Source organism: Lissotriton helveticus, chromosome 5_1 (genome assembly GCF_964261635.1).
Source record: "Lissotriton helveticus chromosome 5_1, aLisHel1.1, whole genome shotgun sequence".
Taxonomy (NCBI): Eukaryota; Metazoa; Chordata; class Amphibia; order Caudata; family Salamandridae; genus Lissotriton; species Lissotriton helveticus.
In genome coordinates, this window is record NC_136065.1 from 1859587241 (window position 1) to 1859610620 (window position 23380).

Sequence of the window (23380 nt, forward strand, 5' to 3'; positions counted from 1 at the left end):
CCCCCAAAGCTATGAGAATGGCTTGGGCAGCAGGTATTAGTACTTTTAAATATTTATTGAATTAATAAACACCTGTTGTGTGCTCATCCTTAATTTAGACGGACAGCGCCACCAGGTCCTCCTCCACCCACAGGCTCCTGCCTGCACCTCATCCCTGGTGGGCTAGTGGTAGAGCGTCGCTGCTCTGCTGTTGGGCTGCCCCTCTGTCTCTTTTTTCAGATTTTTGCTTTTTTTCCTGCTTTTGCCTTCTTCCCTTTTTTCATCGCCCTCGCCTCTGCGAGTTCCCGGGGTCCCTCCCCCTCCAGTGACCCTTCCCCAGTCCAGCCCCCTGCAGCGCTACTTAATGGCAGCCGCTGCATGGTGAAAGTCCAGTCCACTGGTCTCCTAGTGGACTTACTCACTTCATGGGGCAGCTCCGTCTGGTCGCTGCTGCTTCCCCCGTCGCTGCTGCTGACCCTCTTGTCATGAGTATGAAGCCCTCCTCCACCTGCAGACTCCTGCCTCCGCCTCATCCCTGGTGGTCTAGTGGTATAGCATCACTGCTCTGTTGCTGGGCAGCCCCTCTATCTCTCTTTTCGGATTCTTCTACTTTCTGCCTTTATTTCTGTTTTTCCCCCTGCTTTTGCCTTTTCTTCCTTTTTTCGCCGCCCTCTCCCCTGCCACTGTGACGCCTCGCAGCCCCGCCCCCCTCCAGTGACCCTTCCCGCATTTCCTGCCCTCCCAGCTGTCCATCCCCCCAGCACTACTTAATGGGGGCCACTGTGCACCAAAGGCAAGCTCGTCTGCACCCGTCCCCGCCAGACCGTGCCCAACACCAGGGACTCTGGTGTAAAGGACCTTCCACCACTACGATGCCAGCACCCTCCTCGCCTTCAACTCAGGACGCCACTCTGCCTGCGACATCACGTTGCCGAAGGAGACCCAAGGACTCTTCTCCTGCCAGAACTGCAGCTGCACCTTCGCCTTCTCCCACACCAACATGCCAGATCCTTTTGCCGCCCAGCCGACCAACAGCACACCTGACTGGCTCAGCTGCATACTCTTCAACGTGTTATCCCTCGACAAACAAGCCACAGAAATCTGGGCCTCTCTCGACATAGCCTTCTACAGGGAAACCTGGACCCCATACTCAGGACCGGACATCACTACCGCCATCCCCGATGTCTACAAGATCTAAACGACCAGGAGGAGGCATCGCCATCATCCACAAGAACAACCTTCGACTGACCACTCACTCTAACGACCCAAAGACAACCATGAAACACCTCAACTTCCTGATCCAGACCAACCCCAACACCACCCTCAATGGCACTCTCGTCTACAGGCCTCCCAGCCCGCGCCCACCCTTCACCGACGCCACCGTAGACGTCATCGCACCCGAGGTTCTCGCATCTACCAATTACATCCTACTCTGAGACCTCAACTTCCACCTGGACAACCCCAGTGACCAGAACACTACCTTCCTACTGGAGAACCTCAGCAACATCAGGCTCAGGCAGCTAGTCACCGCAACGACCACCCTAGCCAGACACACGTTTGACCCCGTTTTCTCCGCCAGCGGGAACATCACCTACAGCCACACCACTGAACTCGTCTGGACTGAGGTTCTGTGAATTCTGAACCCGTGGGTTCCATTTTGTGTATGGCAGCCATTTTGTGGTTGCCCTCACATAGGCCGATGATTGTGGCTGAACTAGTCTTTTAAGGACATTTACACCTTAGCTCGAGCTCGTGCTGACTCCTGTTTGACCTGAGTGAACTGACCCTGTTGCCTGAAGCTGACCTTGTTAAACCAGTTCCTGCCCTTTAGCTGATCAAGATTAAGGATCAGAGCACAGGACATCATAAAGTTTTACTGCACACAAACATGCCTTATCCTACTTCTATCTGTTTCTGTTCCTTCTTTTATGGTCTTTTTATGATATGGGTTCTGGTCCTTTTATTATGGGTTTGCCCGGCTTGTGTAAGAAGGAGTGTTAGGTATTTTGCATGCTTGCAAAAGCTAGGACTTTCCCTTACTTGTATGCTGAAGTTTGTAACCCTAAGCATATAAAAGGCCTCTGTTCTCTGTACTCTTCAGACTACCTCATTCAGTTGTTACGGCTTCTGTGTGACGTGGCCTCACTTATTAAATTTAATAAAGATGTCTTTTCATATTTTCAGCTTCTGTGCCAAGTTCTTTTTTTATTAGTAAATATTCCCTGAGAATGAAGATTACATTTCTTCAAATGGCGAACAACGTGGGGCTTCATCAGAGAAGTGACTTTCTGAAGGAGTGATCTTGTCAGGAGACTGAAATCTACTGAGGAGGAGAGGATGGGACTCTGCTACTTTGTGCACAAGGATTCTGGAGATTCTCTGTCTTCGCAGCCCGGTATATTTCTGATCTTCCTGATTTTGATCCTCCACATGATGTCACTCCTGCCTGAGAACCTTTTTGGCGTGAGTATTCTAAAAAAGACCGTTAGGTCATGTAGAACTTGACAGTTAGAATTTGGATAACCGTTTGATTAGTAAGAATAAGAAGTACAAGTGGGTCGCTCCCACTACTTTGTTTGGTTTCTTGGTTTTGATTTGGTTATTGCAATTACCAAAGCCGAGGGGCTCGTATATTTGCGAGTATATCGTTTTTGATAACCCCTTGAAGTTTGAAGCTAGATTAGTGAGCTATAAGATGCCTGGTCTTAGCAAATTTAGGACTGTAACTTTGGAACTTTGGAATTTGTGTTGGCCAACTTTGGATTTGTATAGGTTTGTATATGCGAATTGCAATTTGTGTAGAACAGGTAATGAGGAGAATTTTCTCTATTTGGTTTAGTTGAACGGTGCACGTACGAAAAGTACATTAAGCACTACATTGATTATAATATTGTATATTTAGCAATATTTTTTGCATGCCTGTTTAAAAGCTCACATAAGAAGAATGTGTGGCTTTATTTGGAAGGTACCATAGTGTGATGTGAAATTAATTAGCCGGCTCTCCTAGAAGGAATATCTAAATAGGTTTAGATTGACAAACATATTTCTTCCTTGGTGATTTTGTATCCCCAGGGAATTAAAATATGACATAATACCTAAAAGGATCCTTTGTTCTGCGCAATGTTATGAAGGAAGATATGCAGAGCGATTTTTTAGTGTTCTGCTAGCCAAAGCTAGTGAATTGAGTGTATTTTTGCTTCTTGGACATACATCAGTCTGTTGGGCTGTTTTTGCAGTCTTTTGAAACACAATTGAGAAGCGTTTCTTGTAAATATGACTTACAACTAGTATTTACAAATGGTTTGGTTTAAGTACAGTCTGGGGGTTGTCCTTTGTTTTTGTTCTGAGTATTGGTTTGTGGGTTAAATGTGTGTTTAAATGTCTATGTGGTTTTCCCATTAGTGCAATTTCTGTAAGTGAATAGCGTTGGCGCTATTTATGAAATGCATGGCTAAAGCGCGCCGTATTGTGTGTCCTGAGTGTTTCACCCCTTATATCTGAAATAAGGGATGCAGCTTGCTTTTATAAGTGGTATTATCAAAAACGTTTGAGTTTATTAAAAATAATTATTAAATTATGAAAAATAATAATTAAAAATAAGTGCTACAAAATTCGTTTTTTACTATTCATGAAGCTTAATGCTCATACTGTGACCTCCTAGCATTAGAATTTAATTTGAGTTGTGTTGCACTGCATAATCAGGACATTAGCATATGACATCTCACTTTGCGCAGGCGTAAAAAACTCATTTTTCTAAGGATTTACATGAGATATGTCTAATGTCTAATATCTGTAATGTGTAAAGAACATTCTGAGGATGATTAATATGTAACATACTTATAGGATATTTATTTTTAAGTGCCCCAAATATCAAAGTCGAATTTGGGTATTTTTGCCATTTATAATAGCTTTAAAGGGCTTTTAGGATTCAGTGAATGCATACATTTAGGTATAATACAAATGTGCAGGCTGTCCTCATTTGGGGTTTGCTTTTAAATGGCCCAGTGAGATTCATTTAAGGTTGATGAAATAAGTACCCTTGCAACAAGCACGTGTTCTAAAACTGGTATGTGTGTTATTAGGTTCTGTGAATTATTCACAGTAAATGTTGTTTAATAATCTGGAAACAGAGATAATTTTTAAGCGCCTAAAAAGGAGACATTATTTTTCAAAATAGAGTGAATTATTGCAGGTTAGGAGGAATTAGGAAGGCCTTTTGCATTTGTCAGCCTCAGAATGAGCAGAGGGTGGGGGCTAGTAGAGCTACAGAGGCTTGCTCCAGTCTTACTGAGGTGTTATCTTTAGTTTCCCTGTAAACAATGGAAGGAGGCTGTCATGTTAATATTTGTGAAGTTTTAAATTAAGGTCCTTGTCTCTGTGAAATGCAGAATGACCTTGCTAAACAGGCCTCTAAAAGGAAGGGTTTCTGGTTTCTCCACAAAATTAAAGAACTTAATTCCAAAGGGAAAGTATGAAAAAGGTTTCTTTGAAAGTCCCAACACATGCTAAATGCTCTGCAGAAATGATATATTTGTATCTCTGCCTCTAAAAAAATAATGTCTGCTAGTTGCTTTTATTTGACCGAAAATGAAGCATTGCATTAAGTCTTAGACAGAAAATAGGATGAAGCTTTTTATTGAAATTTTGAAGGCTACATGCCTAAGTGAGAACGATTTTCCAATTAAGAATTATTTTTTACAGTGGAAATTGTGGCCCAAAGATAACATGGAGTGTCAGTGAAAGAAGTTTACTTTTGGAAAGTTAAAATGGCTTAATGTTGCAAGCTGACTGACAAGATGGTAACAGTTAAATAATGGAAATTTATTTTTGTGTCTGTTCATGTGTATTATGTTTTGTCTTCTGATTAAAAGTTATAATTGATGTCTGTTTGTTATGAGAAATGTCTCTCTTTTGTGTGTTGTGTATTTTTTTTTCTTCTGCCCACAGATCATTCATTTTTGTTTTTTTCTAGGTGATTTTAAGGCTGACAAGACACGTGAGTTTGGTTGGTTAAAAAGGGATGTGTTTTTGCATAGCTTTTGGGAAAAAATGCTCATGTGTTTTTTTGTTTTTTTTAAATGTTTGTGTATTTGGTCCTATCATGAATTGTTCCTGCGGGTCCTGTGTGTCAGAAGAGACATAGTGGTTTGTATTTGACAGCCAAATGTCCACTAAATGGTGATTTGCTGTCAAAAGGAGGGTGAGGATTTTAAACCTGACAAATTTAGCAAGCACAAATATTGAGTTTTGGGCTGCAGGTTCACAGTGCATAAAGTAAAGGACTTGAAGTGTGTGCGTCGCCGCTCATTTACATATGCTATTGTCTTGTCTATGTTTTTTGTGCTTGATATACAGCAAGTATATCTGATGGCTTGACATGTCCGTTTTGTGCGTTTTTTTTGTGCATGTTTTTTGTTTTATGTTGTTGTTTTTGATACTATTACAAGTTTACCTGTGTTGTGAAGGGATATACATGACGATGTGTATCCTGCAAACAGTTGGGTAGATTTGCTTTGACACTAAATTTCACAGAAAGACAGACAACACTTCATCAGTGTATGTCAAATTTGGCTTTAATGGTATTTGAAGGAAAATAAAAAAGAGATATACAGAATCAAAGTGTGTCACATGCTGTTAGCCACATACTGCCCCTCCCCTTAAGGAACAGGCGCCCTACATTTATGTATCCTGATTGGACGTAAGGATAAAATTATAGATTTGTGACTCTTGTACATGGTGACCTAATTTCTATATTACATTAGTCAGTTTTGTTCTGCTTCCTAAGTAGTGTATGGCTTTGTACCATAAAGGAAACAAGGTTTCATTTTTCCCTGAAGAAAGGAACTGGAACATTAGCTGAGATTACCGTATATGGTTTAGCGGCCAGCGGTAGAGCTAACATCTCTGAACTATTTTTGATTTTTGTTCACTCAAGTAATTTCTTGTTCTTCCTATAGATTTTTCTTTTTCTCCCCTGACCGATGTCACATCGTGCCTAGCGTTTGTGGATTTTAACTGTGACCTGGTCCCATTTCTCTTTTCCATATTCCTTTCACTAGTCAGCCTTTATTATTGTAGGTGTATTGTTCAGGTTTACACTTCCAGATTGCAGTAATGTACTAGGAACCCCCTATATTATGTATAATTCCCTTTTGTATGACCAGACTGGTTTTTAAGAATTTTCTTTAGGCCTACCTCGATGTTTTGCAGTCTGACCGTCATGGTAATGATGTACTGGTTAACTGACTCAATGCTATTATAAGACAAGTTTCCACATTTTGATCATTAGCCTGTGTACTGCTTAGTGCACTTGATGCAGAGTTATTAAAAGGGAGGTATCTACATGTCCCTGATAATCTGTATCATGTGATTTCTCTTTTGAGATGTTCTAGATAAGGAATTTAGGAACACCTAGACTTAATCATTGAGAGAAAAAATGTGTTTACCCCATTAGACAATGTCACTATGTGTGAGGACATCCATTTAGCTAAAATTCTCATATAGTTATCTACCCTTAGATGATAGAGGATATGCTCTCACATGGAAACCCAATTGAAGAAATTAGAGGCACTGTTTTGCTTATTGCCTTTGTCTTTGTATTCTATGAGAATGACAGTGTGTTCTAGACCAGAATTGTCTCATGGCGTATGGCCACTCCCCCGCAGATTGCAGGCCACCTGCTTGCAGTCCCCTCGTTATACAATGAACTGTTTTTGTACTGAATTGAAGGAAAATAACAACTATGTCTCATTTCCTACGCCACTAGGTTCTGCGGGATTAAGTCATAATAACCTGCGGAACTCTGATGTAAGTCTAATTCCCATCAGTGTCAGCTACAGTCCCAGCACCCAGAAAGCAGTAAGGTTGGACAAGCTATCGCCAGCGCGCAATCAATGGTATCTCCAAAGCATCGAACTTGCTCCATCAGACGGCATTGGACATCACAGAACCAGAATTTCAGTGCAAAAGAGCGAAAGAGAAGGATTAATGTTGTTTTGAGGCTTCAGCCTTCCACCTGTCATGTGCTGGTAACCTCTGACAGTGTGCAGTCCCTTGAGCCCCTTGGCCTGAGTTTTGGCCACACACACCCCCCTTTTTTCCTTTGCTCCAACGGAAGTGCAGTGCACCGGAGGATTCAAGATTGCAAAGAGCACTACATTGTGGTGCTCATGAAAGAGCAGCCTGAGCGTTCTCTGACACTGAGTAATGAGTGTTGGAGCCTGGGAATGTAGACCCGGATCTGCATAAAATGATCTGTGCCCTTGATCAATGGAGAGCACACTATCTGTAGTGCCTGCCGCAGAGAAGAGATATTGGTGCACCGCATTGAGACATTGAGACTGTTGAATGAGCTGTGAGTGTTTGCCAGGAGAGCACTCCGACGGATACTGAGAAGGACTATTTTCATGAAAGGCCTGAATCCTGAATGAAGAGGCCCATGCGGAAGAAAACAACAGAAGAGGATTTGATGTACAATAGAAGCCTGCCGGAGAGGCTTGGACGGACTCTGGGTATTTCCCGTGCGATTGCATAAAATGGGTGTTAGGAGACTGATTTTTGCTGTTTTGTTGGCATTGTTTTAAAGTAGTATTCTGTTCAGTAAAAGCAGAATAAAGTCCATTCCCTGTGGAAGAGTATACCTTTTCACCTCAAAGCATTGATGAGGATCACCACTGTTTCACCTGAACATATAATAAGTTACTGAAATGCATAGAAGCCATAAAAAAATGTTACTAGATAATTTTAGGATTTGCTCTCTGCTTAGAGTTGTGAAAAATGATAATTTTGTTTGTAATAGTGGTCATATATTTCTCCTGTTGTCCATATGTTCTTAATAACATGTTTTCTAGTATTTTTAAGCATGACGTTGTCTTTTGTGGGTTGGATTGTTTTTGCTACCCAATTGACATCTGTACCCACCTCCCAACCTATGTCTCTTCCTACTACTACTTCTTCGCATTCTTTCCATATTTTACCTGAACATGAACTGGTTAGGAGGTCAGAGTTTACTAATAATTCCTTTGTACAGCTTCTGCATCAACACCAGTTAGTAATGAACACCACTAATTGTTGGGTGTGTGGTCTTATGCCACATACTACAGATAGAGGTATTCCCTATTTGGTTCTGTCATTTAGTTACAATGGGTCTGTATGGGCATATCAGACGATGTTTATTTATGCCAACAAAGTCTATCCCTTGCGTTCTATGAAAGATAACTCGAGTAATAATGCCTTAGTGAAGGGAATAATGGATAATATTGACATCGATTCAGATACAGACTGAGTGATTGCCTATGTAAGGGCAAAAGGAGGGGCTGAGGTTCTGTGAATTCTGAACCCGTGGGTTCCATTTTGTGTATGGCAGCCATTTTGTGTTTGCCCTCACATAGGCCGATGATTGTGGCTGAACTAGTCTTTTAAGGACATTTACACCTTAGCCCGAGCTCGTGCTGACTCCTGTTTGACCTGAGTGAACTGACCCTGTTGCCTGAAGCTGACCTTGTTAAACCAGTTCCTGCCCTTTAGCTGATCAAGATTAAGGATCAGAGCACAGGACATCATAAAGTTTTACTGCACACAAACATGCCTTATCCTACTTCTATCTGTTTCTGTTCCTTCTTTTATGGTCTGTTTATGATATGGGTTGTGGTCCTTTTATTATGGGTTTGTCCGGCTTGTGTAAGAAGGAATGTTAGGTATTTTGCATGCTTGCAAAAGCTAGGACTGCCCCTTACTTGTATGCTGAAGTTTGTAACCCTAAGAATATAAAAGGCCTCTGCTCTCTGTACTCTTCAGACTACCTCATTCAGTTGCTACAGCTTCTGTGTGACGTGGCCTCACTTATTAAATTTAATAAAGATGTCTTTTCATATTTTCAGCTTCTGTGCCAAGTTCTTTTTTTATTAGTAAGTATTCGCTGAGAATGAAGATTACATTTCTTCAGGACCAACCACCACTGCATGCATTTCACCATGCCCACCATACACCACCGCCTTCATCACCCCCCTGATGTAGATATAACTAGGCCACCGAAAAACTTCTCGTCGACTTCCTCAGCATGACCCCACTCCACCAACACCAACAGACACCAACACCGCAGCAGGCAACCTTCACCAATGGATCTCCAACTGCTCTGACACTCTGGGAAGTCTTGAAGAAGACACCAGGCAAGCAACACTCCAAGAAAACCAGATGATTCACTCCCACCCTCCACGAGTCCAGACATTCCTGCAGACAACTCAAGAAGAGAAGAAGGAACAACAAAACCCCGGACACCCATGCAACCTTCAAATCCACTGTCAAAGCACACCTCCTTCTCCTCAAAACATAAGGAAAACGGCCTTCCAAGACAGAATTAACGCCAATTCACACAACAGCAAAGAACTCTTCGCCATTGTCAAGGAGTTCACCAGGGCCAACAGCGTGACCACAAACATCTCACTCTCCCAAGACCCCTGCATCAAACTCAGCACCTTCTTCCACCACAAGAAAAGGGCAGATCTACGACAGTTTCAACACTCATGATCCTTCTACAAGGCCAACCACCACCACACGCAACCACGCTGCACCTCAAGTGGACTCCGGTCACCACAGACAACACATTCAAGACAATGAAGAGCATCCACTCAGGAGCCCCATCGGATCCCTGCCGGTACCACATCTTTCAAAAAGCAGACGCCTCTATCACCCCGAGCTACATCGCGACATCAACTGCTCCATCGAAACCTCCACCTTCCCTAGTGACTGGAAACACGCCAAGATCAACTCCCTGCTGAGGAAGCCGTCTCCCGACCCGACCAACCTCAAGAACATCAGACCCATCTCTCTCCTCTCCTTCCCAGCCAAGGTCATCGAGAAGGCCTTCCACGCCAAACTCTCTGAGTTCATCACAGAGAACCACATCCTGAACACCTCCCCGTCCAGCTTCTGAAGCAACCACGGCGCCGAGACATCACTCCTCGCCGCCACCGACGACATCCGCTCCCCCCTTGACTAGTGGGAAACTGCATCCCTCATTCTAATGGACCTCTGGGCTGCAATCGATACCGTCTCACACCGTACCCTAATCATGAGACTCCACGACGCCCGCATCCGCGACAAGGCACTGGACTGGATCCACTCCTTCCTTACTGGCCAAACACAGCGATTCAGACTACCCCTGTTCCTTTCAGAAACCTACAGAGATCAGCTTCAGAGTGCCCCAGGGCTCCTCCTTGAGCCCCACGCTCGTCAACATCTACATGGCCACCCTTGCAGCCACTGTCCGAAACCACTGGTACCCAGCTGATCCTCCCCCTCACCAACAAACCCACAGCCGCCAGAATCAACTTTCACAGCGTAATGAAGGCCATTGCTCCCTGGATGAAAGACAGCTGCCTCAAGCTCAACTCAGACAAGACCGAAGTACTCATCCTGGGATCTGCCTCCTCAGCCTGGGATGCCTCCTGGTGGCCCACCACAATAGGAACCCCTCCCACCCCAATGGACCACGCAGGAAACCTCTGCATCACATTGGACTTCTCACTCACAATGAACCACCAGATCAATGCAGTATCTACATCCTGCTTCTAAACGCTTCGCCTGCTTCGAAAGACATTTAGATGGATCCCCACAGAATCCAGAAAGGCGGTCACCCACGCACTCTTCACGAGCAGACGACTATGGCAACGCACTGTACGCCGGCATCACCCTGAAACAGCTCAGGAAACTACAGTATGTCCAAATCGCAACAGCCAGATTGGTTCTCGACATACACCGCCGCAGCCACATAACACAACACCTCCAACAAATCCACTGGCTCCCAATCAACAAGAGAATCACCTTCAAGCTCTCGCACATGCCTACAAAGCTATCCATGACACAGGACCAGAATATCTGAAACACCGCCTCTCATTCATCATACCCGCCAGATAAGTCCACCCCACCCATCCTGCCCTGGCCTCCGTCTCACAAATCCACAAGACCAGAATGGGAGAAAGATCCTTCTCCTGCTTCGCTCCCAAGACCTCAGGCAATCCCGGCCGTTGACCCAATTCAGGAAGGACCTCAAGACCTGGCTCTTTGACTGAACCTGCACGGCCAGACGGATCAGCAGCCCTCCGTCAGTGCCTAGATACCCTGCAGAGCACCAGAAACCACCGGCTCAAATTAAGCATGGAAGGCATGTATCTTTTCTCTATACCTCCCTTCACACATATGAACATTGATGATATTTACCTTCAAGTGACATAGACGTGGAGTTAAGAACAGTAAATCTATACTTTCTTCTGGACTTCACTTTCAATATTTTGTGCCTCGATATTTTGTCTACAATGTTATGACACCATGATATTCCTATAATCATTATTCTATGGTACAGTCACACCCGACATAAGTCCCCAATGTGAATGCTATGATGCTTTCAACATAACACACTCATTGCTAACTTTCTACATTTACACAGCAATCCCTTATTGAGCTGATGTTATCAGGGACATAGTAAGGGTTGCACAGAATAACACATGCAAACTTATTGAGTCCTAAAAATCGTATGCAAACATATCGCCACTTTGGGTGTAGACCCCAACACGACCCTCCGAGGAACACTCGTCTACAGACCACCCGGACCAGGACCACAGTTCAGCGACACCCTCACTGTCCTCGTCAGCACCCACGCCCCCGCTTCCATGGACTACATCCTCCTCGGGGACCTGAACTTCCACCCTCGAGAACAACAACGACGCTAACTCCACCGCCCCGATCGACAACCTCGCCAACCTCGGACTCAAACAGCTCATGACGACACCCACCCACGCCGCTGGACACAGGCTGGACCCCATCTTCTCCACAAGCCCCTACGTCTCCTTCAACCACACCACCGAACCCCACTGGACCAACCACAGATGCGTCCACTTCACCTTCGGGAAACCTACCACATACCACCGCACCCAACAGCTGCCACGCCGCTGCTGGGGCAAGGTCACCAAGGACCAACTGACTACCACCCTCGCCCTGAGACCACCCGCCGACCCCACCGACCCGGACACCACCGCGACCAACCTCAAACAGTGGATCAACGACTGCGCCAACACCCTCGCCCCTCTCAAGACCTCCACAACCAACCAAACCAACAAGAAAGCCGCCTGGTTCACCGAGGACCTCCGGATCTCCAAGCGCACTTGTCGGAAACTGGAGAAGAAATGGCTCCACGACCGAACACCAGACAGCCACACAGCCCACAAGAGCGCCACCCGCAAACACCACCAACTCATCAGGACCGCCAAGAGGACCGCCAAGAGGACCACCTAGACAACAACGCACACAACACCAAAGAGCTCTTCAGCATCGTGAAAGAAGTCTCCAACCCCAGCTCCAACACCAACGACATCCCACCATCACAAGACCTGTGCAACTCCCTACACACCTTCTTTCACCGCAAGATCACCGACATCCACGACAGCTTCAACTCTGAGACCCCCGCACCCACCACCGAGTACACCACCCCGCAACCACTACCCGCACCAGCCGCCTGACTGCCTGGTCCAAGGTCAGCGACGAAGACACCATCAAAACCATGTACTCCATCCACTCCGGATCCCCTTCCGACCCCTGCCCTCACCACGTCTTCAAAAAAGCCAGCACAACCATCGCGCCTCACCTCCGGAAAATAATCAACAGCTCCTTCGAGACAGCAACCTTCCCAGAAAGCTGGAAGCACGCCTAGATCAATGCCCTTCTGAAGAAGCCCAAGGCGGACCCCAAGGACCTCAACAACGTCCGGCCCATCACCCTGCTCCTGTTCCCGGCAAAAGTGACAGAGAAGATTGTCAACAAACAACTTACCCGCTACCTCGAAGACAACAACATCCTGGACCCTTCCCAATCCGGTTTCCGCAGCAACCACAGCACCGAGACCGCCCTCATTGCCGCCACTGACGTCATCAGGATTCTGATGGACAAAGGAGAAACAGCCACCCTCCTCCACCTGGACCTATCAGCTGCCTTTGACACAGTCTGCCACCGCACCCTATCAGCACGCCTCCATGACGCCGGAATCCAAGAGAAGGCCCTAGCCTGGACCACTTCCTTCCTCTCCGGCAGAACCCAGAGCGTCCGCCTACCACCCTTTCGCTCGAAAACCACCGAGATCATCTGCGGCGTCCCACAGGGATCCTCCCTCAGCCCGACGCTGTTCAATATCTGCATGGCACCGCTCGCCCACGTCGCACGACAACATAACCTCAACATCATCTCCTACGCCATCGACACCCAGCTGATCATATCCCTCACCGAAGACCCCCACACCGCCAAAGCCAACCTCCACAGAGGAATGAAGGCCGTAGCCGACTGGATGAAGGACAGCAGACTCAAGCTGAATTCAGACAAGACAGAGGTCCTCATTCTCGGACCCACCCCATCAGCCTGGGACGACTCTTGGTGGCCCACATCGCTAGGCACAGCCCCGGAACCCACAGACCACGCACGCCACCCGGGGGTCATACTCGACTCCACCCTCTCCATGACCAGGCAAGTCAACACCGTCTCTGCATCCTGCTTCAACACCCTCCGAATGCTCCGCAGGGTCTTCAAGTGGATCCCTCCCGACACGAGAAAAACCGTGACCCAGGACCTCATCACCAGCAGACTCAACTACGGAACGCCCTCTACTCCGGAACAACAACCAAGCTCCTGAGACAACTACAACGAATCCAGAACGCCTCGGCACGTCTGATCCTCAACGTCCCCCGACGCAGCCACATCACACCCCACCTGAGAGGCCTGCACTGGCACCCCGTCAACAAGAGGATCACCTTCAAACTCCTCATCCACGCACACAAAGCACTACACAACACCGGACCTACATACCTCAACAACCGACTCAGCTTCCACATCCCTCCCCGAAGCCTCCGCTCAGCCAACCTCGCCACAGTTCCTCGTACCCGAAAAACCACCACCGGCGGCAGATCCTTCTCCTACCTCGCCGCCAAGACCTGGAACGCTCTCCCTACCAGCCTACGACAGACTCAGGACCTGCTGGCCTTCAGAAGACTTCTCAAGACCTGGCTCTTCGTTCAGTAGCCCCCCCCCCCCCCAGCGCCTTGAGACCCTCACGGGTATGTAGCACGCTTTAGAAATGCAGTGATTGATTGATTGATTTCCTATTTTTAACTCCAATGGGGTTATATTTCTGTAAACAATTTTCATGTCAGATGATATTCTAACAACATCATTCCGGTACCATACACTGGAATATCTTAGCTGAGGGACAGAAGTGCAGGCAAAGATCCTTAACCAAGCTGAAGCTTTCTGCGTATGGTATTTACCTATAAAGCAAGCACGGAAGAACCTAATTAACTTCTGGCACTATTGCAGTTAAAGTATTATGGTGCAATGATGTTGAAAGTAGATTGTGGTTACTTTTTAATTGTTGTAGTTGCATGTATATAGTGTTTCATACTCCTGATTGGGTGTTTAAATACTTTCGTCGGGGCACCTGGCAAACTACTACCTAGATTGTGCTTTAATGAATGGGTGAGGACTTTGACATGTAGCCTTGGTGGGAAGTGCTTTGGTGTTGTGCATGATGACTAGAGTGCTGCCACATATAGCTAAGCTTGAGCATGCAATGGATCGAAGAGGGGTGAGACACAGGGGCATATGTAGAAGGAAATGACACAGTGGAGCAGCACATTTTGCAGCACTTTGCCATTTTAAAAAAGCAGGAATGCGCCATATTTACAAGAATACGCTGCACCCCTGTGTTTTCCCTTGGGCTGGCACTATAAATACCTGCCTAGCACCAACACAGACACCCTTGTGCCACAGTACAAGGGTGCCTGCATTGCAGGAATGATTGTTTGTATGCAGGAAGGTGTCCCTTCCTACACACAATCAATCAATAATGGTGATTTGCTCCTTCTATGTGTGCTGCATTCTGCAGCACACATAGAAGGAGCAAATCACCATTATTTAATGATTGTTTTTGTGGAGGAAGGGATACCTTCCTGCTTTTAAACAATCATTAATGGTGTTTTGCTCTTTCAATGTGTGCTGCAGAATGTAGCAAACATAGAAAAGGCAAAAACAAAGAGAAATAATAGTATTTCTCCTCATTCTGCCAATCTAGCGCCTGCTTTTTCATGGCATTAGTTTTTGTTGCTCCCTCAATTTACACATCTTTGTAAATCTGGGGCAGCGTCACAAAGGAGTGGGTCTTGTGGTGGAACGCCCACAGCAACAAATATTGCACGCACCTTTCACACAGAAAACTGCGTGAAAGGAGACCATATTTACAAAGCAGCTTAAAGTCACAAAAAGTGGCTTAACGCCACTTTGTAAATAGGGAGCAGGGCATTGCACCACCAGAACGTCGATACAAGTGACATTCAGGTGGCACAATCCCCTTATGAACGTTCCCCATAGACGGCTTAAATGTTCATGGCATTGTTCTGAATGGGTGGTGGGAGTGGATTTGCAAAGGTGGCCCATGTGGGAAGTGTTTTGGTGTTCTGCGAGAAGCGTACAGCGTTGGTCTTTTCATGTCAATGTAATTATGTAGCTGTGCTGATGCATGGAGTGGATTGAATGGGAGTGAATGATAGTTGCACTTTTGATCCAGATCCAGAGGTAGGGTGTTTGATTCAAAGAGAGACTTCACGAAATGGGGGTGGACACGGTCCTAACTCTGCGCGACTGGGCCAAAGATATGGATAGTGCAATGATTGCAGAGAAGGTTGTTGTAAGATCCATACACAAGGTCAAAGATCAGGCAAGACTCAGGTTGAAGTTCGGGCTGGACTGTTCCCATGAGGCACAGGGTCAGACTGATTTGCATATGGCCATGTCTGAAATGGGGTGGCTGAGTGGGCTAAAGAATGGTGATGGATTAAACTCAGATCAGTTGACTGGGGGTGAGTGTTTGATTTGCTCAAACACTCCGTCCATCATCCCCTTTTGTATCGCTTTGTTCGCCCTAAGTGTGGCAGGGTATGCTCAGACGTGAGTCCCTTGCTCACTTGGCCACTGGATTCAAGATAACCTGGCTGATGAGGATTATGAATCCGAAACCGGTCCCAGGATGTTTGTTTCCGGTCCATGGAAGACATGGCTTGGCAGTTCGGGCTGGACTGTTCCCATGAGGCACAGGGTCAGACTGATTTGCATATGGCCATGTCTGAAATGGGGTGGCTGAGTGGGCTAAAGAATGGTGATGGATTAAACCCAGATCAGTTGACTGGGGGAGAGTGTTTGATTTGCTCAAATACTCCGTCCATCATCCGCTTTTGTATCGTGAAGTTGTAGATGATCAGGTTTAATCCAAGATAGAGAAGCACATCCAGGCCACAGCCTGATGAGGAATAACTGTTACATCTTTCAAAGCCGCTGGTGTCGTCTCCACACAGTACCTTGAAGATGAGAAAAGGAAAGGAAGCAAACCAGTAGATTTAAAGTAAAGTCCAGTTGGGATAATCCAGTTGAGATAGTTGTGCCTCTCCAATCTTGAGATGCCAACTACGCCAATGTAAGATCCATACACAAGGTCAAAGATCAGGCAAGACTCAGGTTGAAGTTGTAGATGATCAGGTTTAATCCAAGTTAGAGAAGCACATCCAGACCACAGCCTGATGAGGAATAACTGTTACATCTTTCAAAGAATACATTCCATTCAACAAAGAAAAGCTAAAGTAGAACTCTAAATGATGCCACAAGTGAGACATCACACAGATCAGATCTACCAGGTATGCATGCAAGGTATGCAGAATGCTACAGCTGTGTTCAAGGGTAGAGGCTGCCCGAGGAAATGGGACCATAAATGGGGGAAATGGAACAAATATAGAGGGGACATCTGTATCTCTCCTACTATAGAACTGTGGCGTGAAAGACACACTTTGATATCTCTACTAACAGATATTGATGAGTCCTCTTCTCTGAAACACTAAGGGGGATATCCGTAGGACCTCATTAATTTTATACTTTACTGATGGGTGTACTTCCTCTGTTTAGTGATTCGTCACATATGTGGCTGGACCCGGAGTCGGCAAAATGGTGGGACCTGTGATTATTGTCATGTTGTTGTAAAGATGATGAAGTCATTTATTGGGGGCCTGACTATTGCTTTGATAGTGCTCTGTGCCGATATTATTTTGTTGAAAATAAAAACTGTTTATAAAAAATAAAAAAAAGAGAGACTTCATGCAGTACATATGAGTACATATGTTGGTACAGAGTCCACACTATTAGATATATGATGATGATAGGTCAAACATACATGCATGTATTCAACAGCCCTTCGCTGAAGAAACGCAAAATACAAATGCCCCAACACGTTGTCCATATATTTTCTCTGTTCACATACGTCAGGTGTAGGTAGGGAAAATTGCTGACAGTTGTGCTGCTCTCAATGGGCTGAGACAACTGTCACTGTGACCAAGCAGCCTCTTTGTGGACAGGTCACCAAGTCTGAGGTTTCTACTGGCAAAGCCAGCAGAGGCTTCACCGGTTGAAACTTGGAACTTTTCCTGACTCTAAAAAGTGTGGGAGAACCACAGTTGTGGCTCTAGCAATCTCTAAATGAAGCCAAAGTTTCTAGAAGGTGACTTTAACTAATCTTTCTTAGGTGGGAAGCAATTAGTTGCTATTTCGTATGCCATAAATAATATATACAACTTTGGAGTGTTTTGACTTTTCAGGGACCTTACTTTGAATTTTGAGGTAACTGAAAATCCTCTAATTTCTGGGGAAAACTCTACATATGAATTCATCCACTGGATGAATTTAATAGTAGCCCTTTGTTGGGAATAATTCAACTGGCGGAGAGGGAGAGGGTGTGACACAAAGGCCAGACCTGCCATCTTTAGAGCTGGGGATCCAGGTTCGAGTCTCTGCATTCGCTCAGCATCCTGTGATTCTGGTCAACTCACTTAAGGCCTGATTATGATCTTGGTGGATGGGATACTCAGTCACACAACGTGACATATATTTTGTCCACTGTATTACAATTTCCAAAGGATATAATGGAATTGTAATTTGGCGAATGGGCTTTCCGTGATATTTGTGGCGGAGTAACCCTGTCCGCCAAGATCATAATCAGGCCCTTAATCTCTCCCTGCTGATGGACCGTGCCTGGATACCCTCACGGATGATTAGTGCATTCTACAAATCCAAGTATTATTATTATTCTATTTCATATTTAAAGTATACTTCTGAATATTTTTAGCTCCCTCCAAACTCTACATGAGGTCTGTGAAATCAAACACGTAGTCCATGTGATGATTTAGAGAATATATTTATTATGAAGTATAGGATACAAAGACCCCATCCACAGATGGAGCACCAAAGTAAGCAACTGCTCCCAACCAAGTCTTCATTAGTTCTCCTGTACCTCGAGCTTGGTTGCCCCATGACGCATCCCTCCTAGGTTACAGAACGAGTTGTCCAGGTGGTTCTACAACCTAGGATACCACAAGGCCCTTTGCTATGTTTTAGTGATTGGTGAATGCTGGGCATCAGCCAAAATTAGGCTGATGTCCCATCCCTACTTGAGTGTCTACACAGCTAAACTTTCAGGGAAGGGCGGAGGGGACATTAACCTCCCGCATCTGACAAGCTAGAAATTGATGCCCTGTCTGTTCAGTGGTGGCAGAAATGTTGTCACAGATTTATTTTGATGTAATAAAGCTGACAGTTCACCAGGATGAGCCAACCATAGGCTGTGTTTTTTAGCGGAGACCAATGGCATTGGAGTAGTATTACTTATTATGTTATCCACCTTTTTGTTTCGTGGATGCTTACTTCAATGGGTTTCTAGAGAATTTTCACTGGCAAATAAGAAGACTTAACTGCAGCGTATAGACTGAAGTCAGTGTACCACTTGGCTTTTAGGTTCCTCGACAGAAAATATTGGGAGCGAGTATGATGGGAGTCTGACTAGTCATGCACTTTGAAATGGGCATTTTTATTTTAACTATAGGAACATTAGAAAGCTTGAAGCTCTGGTAGTTTTATTTTGCCTTAGTGACTGCAAAGGGTAACAGGGTGACTGCCACTGATCAACCCTTAATCAGCATCCACCACAATACCCTTCCTCTGACCCTCCCTCCCTCAAGCAAGCAAAGTCTCCCCACTCGTCTGGCCTCCTACTACCACTGGAATCTTGCTGCAATGCGACCCGCCTACCACCTAGGTGGACACTCCATGACTCACTCCCTGCAGGATTTTGTGCTGCTTTCTTTCTGTGCATTGCTTACTTGTGATTCTGGAATGGTACATCAGTGCCCTGCTTTTTCACCATTTCCTGCTCCACAATGTCTCTCTAATGAACTTTCTGCAGCAGGAAATCTAGTAGGAAACTGGCTCTATATATACTACACCAAAATGAGGTTTAGTGTGTATAGAGACCAATTGACCCCAGAGGTAGGCAGAGGTTAAAGTTAGATAGAACCTTACTCTCTATTTGTGGTAGAGTGGTCGAGCAGTAAGGCAGTATCAGAGGACAGTGTTAAGCGTTTGATGTACACACTCAGTCAGCAAGTGAATTCACACACTTAAAAATTTAACTCTAGGCCAATTGTGTTTGTATAAAAAAATATACTGTTGTTTATATTTAGAACCAAGCAAGCCTGGCACCGGTAAGCATTAAATACTTTCAGTAATAAGTTACTGGATATAGAACAGTTTGAAAATTCAATAGAAATTGTACTTTGTTTGATTTACAGGGGATGCAGTAGGTTGCAACAAATACAGTACATAGAAATGAATAGGTTTTTTCAGTAAATTACAGGTAAGTTACTTTTTATGTTACTTTTCTAACTCAGGGCTGGATACCTAGATTCAGCACTGGGACATTTCCTGTAAACAGGTAAGTAATTATGTTTGGGTTATTTGTGCGATTTTTAAAGAATATCTTTAGATTTCAAAACTCCACACACAAACTTTTTGGAAGAAAATTGTCAATGTTATCCTATGGAGGAAAAACAGGTTATCGGTTCACAGGTAAGTATTCGACTGTGGGAGTTAAGGGACTCAGGGGTCCTCCAGGGTCAGTGATGCTCTGTTGTTGCACCTTCAGCCGCACTAGGGCAGCTGGGTGCAGAGTGTTGAGGCCCAATGTTATCCAATGGGCGATAAGGCACCTCCGGTTGGTGTCTGCTGGGAAGCAGGCCACTGGCTTGTGGGAGCAAAGCTCCTAGGGTTAAGGTCAGAGCAAATGGGGAAAAAAAGTAGCTCAAAAGGTGCACCCTCAGCCGCACTGGGGCGGCCTGGTGCAGGGTGCTGTTCTGACGTTGGGCGCCCTGTTGTTTTCTATGGAGAACCTCCGGTTTGCAAAAGCACTGCAGGCATGGAGACGAAGGAGTTCTGGGTGTGACCACCACTTGGAGAGGTAAGTTGGGAAGTTAAGGGTTGGTTAGGCACCGTTGGTTTGGGCACACAAGGCCGTGGGGCGTCGGGTGCAGGGGTGTTTTTTGGGGTCAGATCTTCTTACAAGCTTCTGGTTGAGGTTAGGGGAGCCTTCTGGATTTAGGCTGCAGGTGTTGGCTGGAGGCTTGGAGCAGGTCAGGGGTCACTGGATCTCGGGTCAGGATCGCAAGGGGGACCTCCTCATGGTGTTTTTCCACTTGAGCTCGGGCTGGGATCGGCGGGTGCAGAGTGGGCTGGATTCGGGCCTCTGGCTCCTGCCAGAGGTTGAACTTGAACAAATCCGGTGTTCATGGGAGAAGCAATCTTTGGAAGTGAAGGCAGGCAGGTCCTGCGGGGTTTTTGATGTTGCTGGCTGCAGGACACACCGGGATTTCCCAGGAGCAGTTTTGAGGGAGACAGGCCGGTAGGGATGGGGCCAAGTCAGTGGGCATCTTCTTTTTGTTAGCTGGCTCCACGGCTGCTCGGTCCTTCTTCTTTTCTTCTTGTTGTCAGGCTGGATCTGAGGAAGCAAGGTTCAGTGTGCCCCTTAAATACTAGATTTAGGGGCGTTACAGGTAGGTAAGGGCAGGGACCAATGGGTCCCTTCCCTAGGATGGGTTCAGCCCCTCTTCTGCCACCCTCCAGTGGGAGAGGGGCAGGAGCCTGTCCCTGGTTGGCTAGGTCCCCCCATCCTCAAGATGGCGGGGACTCAGAGCTGTGCTTCACCTCGCCTCCCCCACCTGAGGTGTGGAGTTGGCAGAGATGGGCACACCTCTTTCCCTCACTTGTTTTTCCTGCCGGCTCTCCTGCCCCAAGTGGGGGGCAGAACCAGTGGGGACCAGTTGCTGAAAGCAGCAAATGGTCTGGGGAGGCTCACAAAGGTGGCATGCCTTTGAAGCTTCCCCTTCCTGAACCCTGCCCATCCAGGGGGAGGAGGCTTGGCACCTCGTTCCAGGATGTGCATTGTTTCAGGCCCCCAAGAGCAGCAGGCTTTCGACCAATGGGTCTAGAAACATGTCTGTTGGTGGTAGCCTAAGCAGCCACTCAGTCAGGTCACTAGGAGTTGGTCGAGTTTCAGGGGGCATCTAGGATTCCCTCTGTTGTGCATTCTACATTAAATCCCACACTGGCATCAGTGTGGGTTTAATGTGATGAGAAGTTTGATACCAAACTTTCCAGCTTTCATTGTAGTCATTACGGTGTTGTGGAGTTCATAATGACACACTCCCAGCACCATATACTCATAATGGCAGCATTGCACTTACAGTGCCCAGGAATGGACTTGGGCACTGTAGGGGTACAGGGCTCATGCACCTGTAACCTCGCCTACTGGCATAGGGCACCCAGCTAAAGGGGTGACTGATGAAAGCCAGGGGAGTGGTTTGTGGGAGTGGCTCACAGGGATGTGTGCCATGTCGACTCTTCACTTTGTTCTGCACCAAGACATGCAGCCTGCAAAGGCAGTGTGTGAGTGTCAGAGTACAGGGCCTCTAAGGGTAGCACAATAAATGCTGCAGTACTTAGAGGCCTTCTCAGGTCACAGTGCCCTGGGTACCTGTGGTACCATTTAGCAGGGGCTGACATGTGGCCAAAGATGCCAATTGGGGTTAGGCTTCAATGCAATTTTAGGGACGGAACATAGGCCCTGGGTACCTGATTAGCAGAAGCCCAGGGCACACTCAGTCAAAGAACATCAGCAATTCAGCAAAAAGTGGGGGCATACCATACAAGAAAGAGGGCACTTTCTCACAGCATTCCAATTGATTGTAACATTTTTAGAGTCGGGGTTTAGACCTAGGTTTCCATGTTCGGGTGATGTTCTGACCCATCGAGGCACACACTGCTGAGAGGTCTAGTGATTTGAGGATGGTCAAGGATCCATTGCCAGGAGATGAATAATGTATGACATCATGATTTGAGTCTACTTTCTTTAATATGGATTGGGTGAAGTATGTATCTTTTTAATGCTGTGAGGTTCCTTGTGTGCCTGAAGATAAGCTGTGCCAACATTTTCATGGATTTAATAGCTCTCTAGAAGGTCTACCGCAAGGCAGCAATGACAGAGCTCACCTCTTCTTTGATTGTTTTTGATTACAATAAATGTTAGAGGAAATAATGAAATAATGATTACTTTGTCCTAAAGGCAAAATGCATGGGATTCACCACAGGAAATGTTGCAACAACATCACAGGGCCACTTGTATTGGACAAAGAAGTGGCAAAGGGCTTGGTTTTTGAAAATCAAAATTACTGATTCCTAATTTGCGACTCATACCGAAAGAATGAATGAATGAGATATTTATAAAGTGCAAACTCCTGCCCAAGGAGGTCTGGGTACTATAAAAATGGGTACAACTACACAATTGGTAGCCCTTGCAGATACTCTGATATCTCCTAATCCTTAGAGAAGAGCCAGGTTTTGTTATTTTATGTTATGTTATAACTACTTATATAGCGCTTAGCTGCCCCAGCGAAGGGGCGCCCCGGCGCTTACAGCAGCAACAAGAAAAGCATACTACAGAGAGACCCAGTAAGGCATATTCCCATGAGATATTATTTTGTTAAGGGAAAATGATGGGTATTAATTGCCTTCCTGAAGGTCAACAGGTCATCTAGTTCTTGTATGTGGGTTGGTAATGAATCCCACAATTTTGCTGCCAGATAGCGGAAGGAGCGACCACCCGCTCTGCAACATTTTATCCGAGGCACCGTGACCAAGTGCTGCCCCGTAGAGCATAGTGCACAAGAGGGGACTTATGGAATCAGCAGGTTATCAAGCATTTTAGGCGTGGCCAATTTCAGAATTTTAAAGGACAGGCAGAGCACTTTAAACTGAATCCTTTGTGCCATAGGGAGCCAGTGGAGCCTCCGGATGGTATTGGCAGCAGAGCAGAACCGTGGAAGGCCAACTAAGGCCCTGGCAGCTGCGTTCTGGATACGCTGCATCCGAATGATCTCTGCTTGATTAGCCCCTAGAAGCAGAGAGCTAGCGTAGTCCAAACAAAAGAGGATAGTAGACTGAATTA